The sequence below is a fragment of the Phoenix dactylifera genome, unplaced genomic scaffold, assembly GCF_009389715.1.
Source record: "Phoenix dactylifera cultivar Barhee BC4 unplaced genomic scaffold, palm_55x_up_171113_PBpolish2nd_filt_p 002045F, whole genome shotgun sequence".
NCBI classification, from domain to species: Eukaryota; Viridiplantae; Streptophyta; class Magnoliopsida; order Arecales; family Arecaceae; genus Phoenix; species Phoenix dactylifera.
In genome coordinates this window covers 18,926-32,441 of record NW_024069320.1, presented here as the reverse complement: position 1 = coordinate 32,441, position 13,516 = coordinate 18,926, and the positions used below count along the sequence as shown (strand labels likewise).

Sequence of the window (13,516 nt, the reverse complement as noted above, 5' to 3'; positions counted from 1 at the left end):
TTTTCTTTACTTTCCTTTGATTTGGCAGGATGTACTCATATTAGAACTATATGAAATGCCGCTTTTATCAAAAGAGGAAGAAGAAGAAGAAGCAGCAGCAGCTTGCATTAGTGGTGCATAAAGATAAGGTAAAGCCAGAGGGGGCATTTTTTACATGTTGTATTCTCTCTCTTGTTCCGCTGATTAATTATTCACTACCTTTTTGGAGAATGGAACTTACTGGATGGGGCCATGACTGTTAACATTATCACCATTTCAAGATAGAATATATAGTAGCTCTTTTTAGGCACTACATGTGTTCCGAGAGGCGAACAGTGCCGCAAACTGGATCGCCTCATTTGTTGTCCGACATTCCAGAGAGATCGTATGGACATCCTCGGAGGACATTTCTCCTCCCTTATTTTCTTTACTTTCCTTCAGGATGTACTCATATTAGAACTATATGAAATGCCGCTTTTATCAAAAGAGGAAGAAGAAGAAGAGCAGCAGCAGCTTGCATTAGTGGTGCATAAAGATAAGGTAAAGCCAGAGGGGCATTTTTTACATGTTGTATTCTTTCTCTCTTGTTCCGCTGATTAATTATTCACTACCTTTTTGGAGAATGGAACTTACTGGATGGGGCCATGACTGTTAACATTATCACCATTTCAAGATAGAATATATAGTAGTGATTAATAATAGAATATAAGTTCAACATATTTACAATGTCATTTTATATCAAATTACAAGCCACTTTAATAGCTGATAGAGGTAGTTGAGGGATGCTATCTTTATATAATGTAGAATTTGCAAACACAGCTCTTGACATGTCATGTTGACTAGGAAGTGTATGTGACATATAATCTATCTATCCCAGGTAGATTACTTTGTACTAAAATTAGCCAAAGGTGCAATAGAAATCCCTCTAGAGAGGGCTTTCCATCTGTTTACACCATATTCTAGCTAATATGTTATCCAAAAGTTCTATGCATGTTCAACCATGCAGTAAGGTCAAGACTGGATAATGATGGAGAGGTCTCAAGCCAAGTACCCTCCCAGGAAGCCGAAGTCCTGGTCCACTTGACTCCATTTAGGAGAACAGACTGGGTAAGCTTGGAAATAATTCAACATGGAACCTAGAATGCTTCATAGGACAAAAAAGGGGAGCATCAGTTGGGACAAGTTGGATAACCATCAAAGGTAGATGGAATAAGGTCTGGCTTTGTGGAATTTAAGGCCAAGTAGGTGCGGTGATACATGGGGTTCCCACTCTTGTAGAAGGATCGTGATACAATACAAACTCGACGGTTATTAGAATATGGAGAGTGGAGGATAGCTAGCATCAGATACCGAAACTTTTAGAAAAGTGAAGAATTGGATGTGGATATGTGTCAGCACTAGAGGTGGACGGTTATCTAGTTGGTTATAACATCATATATATAAATAGTGGGATGTAACCTGAATAGAGAACTCTTTGGCTAATCAAACATTCGTTGTTATCTTTATCTTTATCTTTACTCTTTTTTTTCCATATTTATCTTTAATTTAGCTGCTTTAGTTATCCAATTTATTCTTACATATTAGAGTAGAATCTTAGCCTTAATACAACCTACCTGCCTCTTTTCAAGGAAGCCAATCATGGTAGTAAAAGTTTTTGAAGGTAAAGACATCAAAATTCGCTCTACCAAACCTTTGCCCCACCTTCTTTCTGCTTATTGCAATTGGAGGCACGTCCAAGCATTTGCACAAACCTGCTAAGGACGCACACACTATTTATCAACCTCATCAAAGAATCAAACGGTCGACTCTATCCAATGTTTGAGTCAATTTTGAATAAAATATAATGCTTGCTCAAAATCTGTGTCGACATAGCCTAACTCTAAGCAACAGTAAAAAAATGAAATAATAATAAAGATTACATCCCAAGCTAGTTTCTTAAAGAATCCACATCTAACAGTAACCCTTTGGTGGTTCATTGGATATCCTTTCAATGGATTCGGATTCAAACAAATCGGAGCTTGATCCAAAGAATCCCGGCTTTCCTATTATAGAGCTCTCTAAAATTTTAATTTTTTAAATTAGATATCTAAAATCATTCACATTTGTATATTAATCCATGACTTTTTCATCTTTATATAAAAGTCCTTCAATTGAATCTTGGTTAGGGGTAATCAGAATTGCAGAAGGATGAAAAAATGCAATTGATTTAACACAAGTAAGACTTGGACTCAGCCTCTTCTCCCTCACTTCATCTCTTTCTTGTTTAGAAGTTGGCTATTAAAAAGAACAATGATAGAGGGAATATGGATTAAGGAATTGGTTAAGTGTGAAGGCTAGGGGCAAATTATCCCAAAGTATGAAATTAATGGTATTAGGAGAATGTAAGCAGAATACTCCATATCATCTAGCTAGCTTAACTCACTACAGGAAAAGTCGGTTTTACCGATGCTTTTAAAAGCATCGGCAATTTTCAGTCTAACATCAAAATTTGCCGGCGAAGCGCGGGTGTAGTCACCGGCCTAAGATGACGCTAAAAAGCGTCGTTGGAGCCTATTTCGTCCTAATCCCTAACCCCCTTCTCCTCTCTCTCCGTCGCGCGCTTTCAAAAGGTGATCCCTAACCCCTACAGAAGCCATCTCCTTCCCCGACCAAGTGCTCTCTTCCTCAAATCCCCTTTTTCCCTCCGCATTTCCGACCTCTGCCTCTACTACTCTTCCTCCCTCTCCATCACCGCAGGCGGCAGCCTCATCCTCGGCTCAACCTCGACTCCCCTCCTCTTTTCCCCGCTTCTCTTTGTGGCATCGAGAAGCAGCGCGCAGAGAACGTCTCCGGCGATGATGTTTTCGCCCGCCTCTTCGCCGCCGTCGAGTCTGACATCGACGACGCCCTCCAGGTCCTCCTCCTCTTTCTCCCTTCCAAGGTTTCTTTTTCCTAATGTTTCCTTAGTGGCGCATTTTTTTTTTGTCCATGTTGTGTAGAAATCGGAGATGGCGGCCGGAAGAAAAATAGGGTGGTGGCGGAAGCGATGAATGCCGAGATCCGGCACACCAAGGCCCGCTTGATCGAGGAGTTGGCCCTCAAGAAGGTATGTTGAGAAATATGGGTAGTTTTCATTTGATTTTTCTTCTCTCTTCTCGAACTGTAAATCTTTATGCAGCTTGCTGACCAACTATACTGCGAGTATGCGGATTTGGCCGTGCTGGATCTCCGGCGAACTCCACCTCCCTCACCGCTATCCTCCTTGCTTGCCACGAATGCAATATTCTCAACCTTCTGACAGTGAGAAGAGTGGCAGGCAGCCAAGCACGACATCCATTCGATGGAATGCTAAAGAGAGACATAGTACATACAAAATCTTTGATGTACATTGAAATTTACAGAACCCCCTTGCAATAGCTAATCTTGGGATAGTGACATCTAATTGAGGTTTTGTTATTTACTTTTCAGAGCATTATTGCATGTTGGGTGGCTATACTGGTAATGAGAACAAGATAGCTCTTCACTTTAGTACTGCCTTTTGGCCTAATGTAGAAATTTTAGAAATGGTTGCTCCAACATCTTATGCCTGTGGCTATTTTCTCATCTCCACAAAGCAACAGGACATCCCGTTCTTGTGTACATGGCTGCTGGAAGGTTTGCTCATGACATTGAGAAACTATCTGAAGAAGAAGCTGTTAACTTTGTGATGCTACAACTTAAGAAAATGCTACCAGATGCCACAGAGCCAGTAAGATTCTACCACCTATATTCATTTGTGTTTGTGTTGCACTCCAATGGTGATTTTAGCTTCGGACTAATTTTTTTTAACTGTTATTTTTTTTCAGGTTCAGTATGTGGTTTCTCGGTGAGGTACAGATCCAGATTCCCTTGGGTCCTATTCTTGTGATCTGGTTGAGAAGCCAGCTGATTTGTATGAGAGATTCGCACTCCTGTGGATAATTTATATTTTGCTGGGGAAGCAGCAAGTGTTGATCATTCTGGGTCTGTTCATGGAGCTTATACATCAGGTATCTTGGCTGCCGAAGACTGCCGAAGGCATCTATTATTGCAATATGGTATCTCAGATCGCTTCCAGATTGTATTAAGGGAGGAAATGTCCGAAATGATACCCTTCCAAATATCTAGGATGTAGTTTATTTTTTGCTGGATCAATAACGAAACCGTGTATTATCTGGAAATAAATGGAAGTAGATTTTTGTTTTTTTTGCCATATTTCAAATGGTGCCTTCATCATCCTCAAGCCTTTTTGTTGATGGTAGTGCTGTGCTCTTTTTGACACTCTCAATGCTACATAGGCCTTTGTCAGCCAAAAGAAAAAGAAAAAAAAATGCAGCTTTCATTCAAAATAATTTTTTAAATATTTTTTTAAAAAAATATTTATAACGACGCTTTAAAGCGTCGCTAACTAAAAACCAAAATTTCTATTAGATCATGAATTTTCTAGAGGGAATGTTGATACAACCTTATTTTTGAAAAAAAAATAAAGATATGTTAATAGTGCATATTTATGTAGATGATATTATTTTCGGTGCTACTAACAATCATCTTTGCGAAGAGTTTGCTGAATTAATGCAGAGTGAGTTTGAGATGAGCATGATGGAAGAGTTGAACTACTTTCTCGGACTTCAAATCAAACAATCTAAGAAAGGGATTTTCATCAATCAAGCTAAGTACATCAAGAAAATGCTAAAAAATTTGATATGGATGGAAACAAGTCAATTGGCACCCCCATGAGCTCATCATGCAAACTAGACAAGATGAATCAGATAAGTCAGTAGATCAAAAGCTGTATAGAGGTATGATCGGATCATTATTATATCTTACAGCAAGTAGACCTGATATCATGTTTAGTGTATGCATGTGTGCTAGATATCAATCTAATCCTAAGGAATCACACCTAATTGCAGTTAAAAGAATTTTTAAGTATCTAATAGGAACAAAAGATATAGGGTTATGGTACTTTAAAGAATCAAGTATAGACTTAATAGGGTACACTGATTCTGACTTTGCTGGTTGTAAACTTAATAGAAAAGTATCAGCAGGTCATGTCAATTCTTAGGAGAGAACTTAATCTCATGGTTTAGCAAGAAACAAAACTCGGTTGCACTATTTACAGCGGAGGCCGAATATGTTCTGCCAGGAGTTGTTTGCTCAAATTTTGTGGATCAAGCAACAACTTGAAGATTATGGCATTAAGCAAATAAGATTCCCATAAACCAAGTGCCATAAATCTAACTAAAAATCCAATTCAGCACTCAAGAACTAAACACATTGAGATAAGACATCACTTCATAAGAGATCATATGTTAAATGATGATGTGATGTTTGAATTTGTTTGTACTGATGATAAACTTGCTGATATCTTCACAAATTCTTGAGTGAAGATCGATGTTGTACTCTTAGAAGAGGGTTAGTGATTGATCCATATCTTTAATTTTTTTCTCTCATTCATTGATTTGATCATTAATTTACGTTTGATATAGTATTCCCACGTCTATAATCATCAAATCGTTCTTAAGCTCTAAAGATTACCATATCTCTCTCTTGGCACGATACTAACTGAGTTTTGGTTATGTGCCAGAGTTCGAGTCAACTCGGATGATTCTGAGAGTCGACTCATGCGCGAGTCGACTCGTGAATTTTCATGAGTCGACTCGAGGTCGAGAATCCATCTTTTAACCCTAAACGAACGACTTTTTCCAAATCTTTCTTTTGGCCATCACTGTTCCAAAATCCTCGAGTCTCCCACGGTCGTTTTCCGCCTTCCCTTCATTTTTTTCTCCGATTTCTCTCCATTTCATGTCTCTCTTCCTTTAGTAGGTCGGGATGCCTAGGAAAGCCATTGTATCTCGCCGGAAGAGGCCTCTTATTGCGAGCGGCGCCGAGAGACGACCAAGGCGAGGAATGAACCCGTGAGACCACCTCCTCCAATTTCCTCTCCGCCTCGGTCGGTTCCTTCGTGCTCGTGCGCCGGAAGAGTTGTCTCTACCGGGAGGAAGTCGATTTTGATTTCCTCTCCTGAGAAGGGTTTACCTTAGGGCATCATCTTAGGGCTCAAGATCTAGACTTCTTTGTTCCCTTGATCTTCCCACATACCCAGGGTTAGTCCGGGAATTCTATAGCACCGTCACACGGGGTGGCGGCGGTCTTCAAGGGAGGGTAGCCTATGTCCTATCTGTATCTCGGAGGACCTCATTGCCGAGTCCTCCATCTCTCTCGTGAGGGTATAGCTCCCACTCACCCTCTGATAGATCTGAGGCCCTTACGGCCATTCTAGGGAGAGTACCCCAGTCCCCCATTGAGGAGGTCTTCGCAAATCAGCTCTCTGCTGAGATGCGCCTCCTACTGAGTATTATATCTCGCACCCTCCTTCCTAAAACGAGTAGGTTTGACTTTATTTCTGAGAGAGACCTAGCTATCATGTTCAACATCCTACATGATGTCCCTCTTAACTTTTCTAGACTCATTTACAGTCATATTTGTGATCCCCTAGAAAAACCAATATTGAGTCTTCCATATAGTATGCTCTTCACCCTGATCTTTAGAAAATTAGAGGTCCCTATTCCTGAGGGGGAACCCTCTCGTTCACTTCGCTACACTGACCATATGGGCGAGGGGACTCTCCACCGAATGAAATTCCATAAGGTGGAAGATACCTGGGTTAGGAAAACTTCTTCTGCTATACCATCTGACCCCACTGCTCCTTACTCTTCCACTTCTGACCATGATCCGGATACCTCCGCAGATCTTTCCATCTTTCCATCCACTATTGGCCCCTCATCCACTGCTGACCCTTCATCCACTGTGCCACCATCTCAGCAGCCCCTTGAGGTTAGGCTTAATGGTGAGCAGCTCAGAGCACTGAGGGATGATATTTTGAGAGAACTAAGAAGTACCACAAGTACACCCTCTACTGATCTGACCCCCTCCACTGTAGCTATTTCAATGATGATTGCTAAAGTGAAGGAGGAGTTATCTACTATGAGATGTCTTATTCAGGGTCAATACATGAGATTCTCAGATATTCAGGAAGCTACAAAGAAGATGCAAGACTCCATCAAATCAGAGCTGTTAAAGCTAAATGAAGGAGCTGAAAGAGTAGCAAACACTGTTATCGATAAGCTTGATGCAAACATTGACAGTGTAAACCAGCAGACCCAAACCCACAATAGGACTACTTCAGAAATTATCCAGCAACTGAAAAATATCTTTAAGGGAGTTCGTTTGCTTATGGAGTGTCAGCGATGAAATTTGGGAGCTTCATCTTGTTCTAGACATCCACCTCCCTAAACTTATATTTTCTTGAAAATCACATGAAGTTTTTTTGGACTTTCAATCATTGTATTCAATTTTGTAATACTTACAATGAACTGAAAAGTCTTGGCTTTATCTAAGAACTTGTGTATTTGATGTTGTTTGTATGCTTTTTATGTTTTAAGTACTATGTACTTTCTGAACATCTTTTATGTATTCAAGCTTACAGTGAATGAAAAACATATCTCTTTGTCTCATCTTGTATGTTTTGACTCTTTGATACTTCACCTTTTTGCTACGATGACAAAAAGGGGAGAACATATGATATATTGTAAATAAAGAAAATCACTAAACGAGAAAACTTTTAAGCAAAATGTGATTTGTTCTTAGTGGATTCGATACCTCGAGGTTCATTATTTCTCCGTTGGGGCTCCTCAAGGAGTAATCTCCAGAATCTATTCAAAAAATATTCGGAGATTAGTTGAATCATATTCAAGAAAAAATCGTCAGATTTTTCCTTCTAAGAACTTAAGTTCAAGTTTACAATATTAAAAGAAAATTAAGAAAACTTGAACAAAGTTCTAACAAAATTGAATGCACATGCTGAGGGGGAGAATCTGAAATTCTAAGAAAGCAAATTTATTAAAAACATATAAGCCAAACAATTGACTGTATGATTTGAAGGCTTATATAATTCCAAATGAAAGGAGGAGCTTTAATTTTTAGAGTTTACTGACTCATACCTTTCAATTTTGGATACACTAAATAACTAGACATTTGAATTCATTTCAAAACTTTACCTTGAATCATTTCTTTAATGAGTAATTCACTTTATAAATACTCAATGTTTTGTCATCATAAAAAAGGGAGAGATTGTGGAGTGATTGAGTAAATCCTTAATTGATTTTGATGAGCTCAAGCATTTGAGCATATCTTATATTGTTCTAATGAATTCAATCTAGTATTTCAGAAAAATCTTTATTAAATTCTGTCTAAGTGCCTTGAGCTTTGGTTTAGAGTATTTTGGTTAAGTATTGAACTCTATTTGAACCAAAGTCTGCATCACGAGTCGACTCCTGAACCTTGCGAGTCGACTCCTGCACACTTGGAGTTTCTGGCACAAGCTTGAGTAGACTTCAGAACTCTTTGAGTCGACTCCAGAACTTTTCGAATTGACTCCGACTGAGAACAGACAGAAAGACAGAATGATGAATTTTAGACCTTGTTAACGAGTCGACTCCAAAAGATTGTGAGTCGACTCCGATGCTTGGCGAGTCGACTCCAGATGATCCCGAGTCGACTCTATGGCAAAGCTGACAAAAAGACAGTTTTTGAGACCCTGTTGGTGAGCCGACTCGCGAAGACTTCGAGTCGTCTCCCACATCAGCCGAGTCGACTCCCAGTTTGTCCGAGTCGACTTCCAGAGGAAAGCAGTCTGAAAGGTAGAGATTCAGTTTTGGAAATCCTACGAACGAGTCGACTCTAAGTGTTTTAGAGTCGACCCCCAAGTTAGCCGAGTCGACTCCAACAAAACCCGAGTCGACTCCGAGGCAGAACTGATGACCCAAAGATTGATTCATAGATTGATTTTGATGATCACAAAACCTTGAAGTATAGATACTAATGTTTATGTTGCAAGGAGAAAGATATTTATTTTGCAAGGAACATAGCAAGTTGGGAGAACACAAGAAGGCCTCCAAAGCTCTCAAGTTGGAAGAAAGCTACAATTTATTGGCCCAAGTTTAAAGTTCAAAGGATTCCAAATTGGAGGAGCAAAATCAAAAGAAAAATTCAAAAAGAACAGTCTTCGAGTCGACTCCAGTGGAATTCGAGTCGACTCCGGAGAAGTATGAGTCGACTCCTAGGAGTCACAGGCAGAAAAGTCAGAGAGTAGTTTTCGGGTCTGAGATTCGAGTCGACTCCAGTGGCACGCGAGTCGACTCCAATGGTTGGCAAGTCGACTCCAAAGAAAGCATGAGTCGACTCTAAGCGGAACACAAAGAAAAAGTCAGAGAGCATTTTTGGGACTCTGAGATTCGAGTCGACTCCCGCATTGCACGAGTCGACTCCGAGACTCCGCGACCATCAACAGACAGAAGACCAAGTTACTGCCTCTGAGATTCGAGTCGACTCCCAGACAGCTCGAGTCGACTCCAAGACAGCTTCACATCAAAAGGCAGAAGACCAAGTTTTGGAAACTGAGAGCCGAGTCGACTCCGAGGAAGTTCGAGTCGACTCCAAGACTGGACGAGCCAAAAGACAGGAGGATCGGGAGTTCGGGCTCTGAGATTCGAGTCGACTCCCAGGACAGTCGAGCTCGACTCGAGTGGATCAAATTCAAAATTGGATCCACGGACTTCAGTGGATGAGCCGACTCCGAAATTGCCAAGTCAGCTCCCAGAAGTTGGCGAGTCGACTCCAGGTTAAGACGAGTCGACTCCCAGTCAAGGCATGCCACTTTAATTCAAATTTGGAACAGTGGTCGAGTCGTCTCCAGTAAAGCACGAGCCGACTCCTGCCAATAGGCGAGTCGACTTCTGATCGCGCGAGTCGACTCCGATCCCAACGGTAAATATTGTCAGGAGGTGCAGACTGTGTCCAACGTCTCTATTTTTGTCTCTAATGGCTAGATTCTTGTTTCCACCCATCTAAAGCTATAAAAACAAGAGGAGAGCCAGGGGAGAAGGCATGGAAGTGGGAGAAAACATTTAGGGAAGAGATTGAAAGAGATTACAAGGAAAATCTTCCCATAAGCACAAAAGGGCCATTCAAAGTAAAATAGAGAGAAGAAGAGCATCCAAGTGAATCCCAAAGCTTCCTCTCCATCCGTGTGCTGCCCTCGGAGATCCTTACTTTTGTGCAAAATCAGAAGAGGGGGCAAGTGAAGAAGAAGCCGAGTTCCTCCATCTACAATTAGTTTGAGGGCTTCTTCTCTTTTCTTTACTTATTTACATTTGCTATATTTGCTTATTTGAGAAGCTTGTATTTGATTTAAACTCTTGTTCTAATATCTTGTAACTTGATTCAATCAAGGGATTGAATCAAGGGGTTAAGGTTTGTTGGTGAGCCAAAGGGAAAAACCAACGTTGTAAGGTTGTTGTTGGTGAGCCTTTGGGGAAAACCAACCGGGTTGATTGTGAACCCGGAAAACAATCATTGTAAGGTTGTGGTTGGTGAGCCTTTGGGAAAACCAACTGGGTTGGATTGTGAGCCCGTGAAAACAATCGGTTGGTTTCTAGTCGGTGAGCCTGTGAAAACCGACCGAGTTCGTTGTGATCTCGCAAAACAACAAGTTGGGTTGTGAGCTTGTAAAACAACCGACTGTAATCTAAGGGATTATAGTGAAATTTCCAAGAGGTCTTGGGGGAGTGGATGTAGGTGCTGGGGTTGCACCGAACCACTATACATCTTTGTGTTTTGTGATGCTTTATCTCTTGTATTTCATGCCTTCCATTCATGCTTGATTGGTGTAATATCTCTAGATTTGTTTTCTATAGAGTTATAAGTGATTTGCTTAACTTCCACTCCATTCTTACCATACACATAGATTAAATTGATCATACAACTATAAGTTAATGTTAGATCAATTGCACCCTAAAGCCATAGTATAATTGCTCTAGCTTAATCTTCCACTGCTTTACTTGTAATTGCCTAGAGCTTAAGTAAATAACATCTTATTATTCCGCTGCATTCTATTCAAAGTAAAAATTAGGGAACATAATTTTTAGAAAACCCAATTCACCCCCCCCCTCTTGGGTTGTCACCTTGGGCAACAAGTGGTATCAGAGCAGGTGCTCAAGATTAATTGTTGATCTCACGAATCAAGAGCCAAAGATCATGACAACTCAAATAGATAGTTTTCTAGGAGAGGGACAGTTAATTGATAGGCCTCCACTGTTTAATGGCATAGACTACACATATTGGAAAGCACGCATGCGCATTTTTATTCAATCACAAAACTATTATTTATGGAAAATCATAATAAATGACCTTCACACACTCTCTCAAACTATTAATGAAAAGGACTTAGCACAATTGAATGCTAATGCTATGAACATATTATATTGTGCTATTCATGAAACGAAGTTTAATGAAATTTCTGCATGCTTATCTGCTAAGGAGATCTGGGATACTTTAGAAAATATTTATGATAATCTCAGATTAGCTCACATGTGCTTCAATTGCATACTAACAATGAGATTGCAGAATCCTCCACAGTAACCGAGTCGACTCCCAGTTTGTCCGAGTCGACTCCTAGAGAAGAACAGTCTGAAAGGCAGAGACACATTCTTGAAGACCCTGTGAACGAGTCGACTCCCAAGTTAGCCGAGTCGACTCCCGACAAGGCCCGAGTCGACTACCGAGGCAGAACAATTCAAAAGACAGAGAATCATCTTTTAGGCCTCTGAGAACGAGACGTCTCCCGAAGATCTCGAGTCGACTCTCAAGTCAGTCGAGTCGACTCCATGTAAACTCGAGTCGACTCGAGGAAGAAATAACAGCAAGAAATTCAAAAGCTTCCTAAAGTCAAAAGAAGAAGGAGGAAGCAAGAAGAAAGGAAGAAAGAGATAAAAAGCAAGAAAGCTAGAAGCAACAGATGAACTACAAGATGGTAACTAACTTATGTTTTATGGCACTAGAAAATAAAGTAAAATCTGAATCTAGTGAATTTCATGAAGGAATTTTCTTATGATGAACTTTTAAATGCTTTCCACTGATTTGTATGGTGAATGTAGAAACATTAGCTATGAAAAATAAAAATCTTAAAAAGCTAAATTTGCAAATTCAAAAGAAAGAAATTCTATTGCTGAAATACGAGACAAACTAAATTCTGAAAATAAAAGCTTAAGGTTAAATTCAGAAGAATTGATTCAGAAAAATCATAGCTTAATCAAAACAAACCAAAACTTGAGTAAAGAAGTTAACCAACTGAAATCTCTTATTAACAAGTTCACTGTAAGTTCAGAAAGATTAAAAATGATGTTTGAAAGCCAACATGCTGATTTTGATAAATCAAAATTTGGCTTGATTCCTTCACTTAGCAATGAATCCCTAAAGAAAAATGTTTTGAATTTATCAAGCAAACCATTAAATAAGATAACATATTTCGAACATGAAAAGAATGGACATAACAACTTTACCTATCGTTCTAACATAATTAAATCAAGTAGTAAAGTTATTACAATTAAACAAATTTGGGTTCCAAAAGGAACTATATGTCCTAACTCTCAAGGACCCAAGCAAGCTTGGGTACCCAAAATAAAAATATGAGGATGTAGACATAGGTGTGCCAAGATACCCATGGAACAAATAGAACTTTCATACAAATGGGTGTTCTAGACACACGTCAAAAAAAAATGAAACTTAAAAACATACTTATGAAAAGTAATTTTTAAATAAAAAATAATAATAATAATAATAATGAAATCAGTAATCCTTGCATCTCATCATTATTTTTGCCTTAGTATTTGATTAAAATATGAATTGCAAGTATTGATCAATTTTATGATATAGAAAATACTTTTGGAAATATAATCAAATCACTTCATTTTATAGTATACTTTACTCACTATTGGATAAGTTGCTAAATGATTAATCAATTTATTAAAAATAACTCTATGAATTCTCTATATGCTTGATTGAGAGTTTTTATCCATGGCATTATTGTTTATTGATCATAGATATGATAATGTGTACTTGGTGTGCTTTTGAATATATGCACTATGAATACCAAGATTAAAGAAACCATCTTTGGCATATAAAATCAACTCATGCTAGTATGTACTTAATCTCAAAAGACCTTGCCATTGGCTTACTTAGATTATCTTCTGAAAGGTCAAAGTTTGCTATGCATGCTAACTAAGGAAACAAACAAAAATCAATTTCTAAATTGTTGTTTCCATCACTAAGTTTTCAAAAGCTTACATTGGATTTGTTCTTGGCAAATAAAATTAAAATATTTTCTGTATTTGCTAAATCATGTAAAAATGTTTCAAATGATAAAGGTTTCCAAACTATGAAGATAAAGAGTATCATGGCACAATGTTGAAAACCAAAATCCTGATAAAGTTTATACAGAAATTAATTATTTCAGCACCAAGGACACCTTAAGTAAAATAGGGTTAATAGAATTCTTGAAGAAATGAAAAAGACAATTGTGTATGATAGTCATCTACTAAAATAATTTTTAAAAAAAGCTATCATCACTGCTTGTCATACATATGATTTCTATTAGATCTATTTTTTGATGAAAACTCCATTTGATCTTCTGAAAAAATGGAAA

The 13,516-nt window shown here is 38.8% G+C and overlaps 1 pseudogene; it reads left to right on the top strand.

Moving 5' to 3' along the window:
- Positions 1-2,459: 2,459 nt before the first annotated feature.
- LOC120109330 lies at positions 2,460-4,198 on the top strand (annotated as a pseudogene).
- The last annotated feature ends 9,318 nt before the right edge of the window (positions 4,199-13,516 follow it).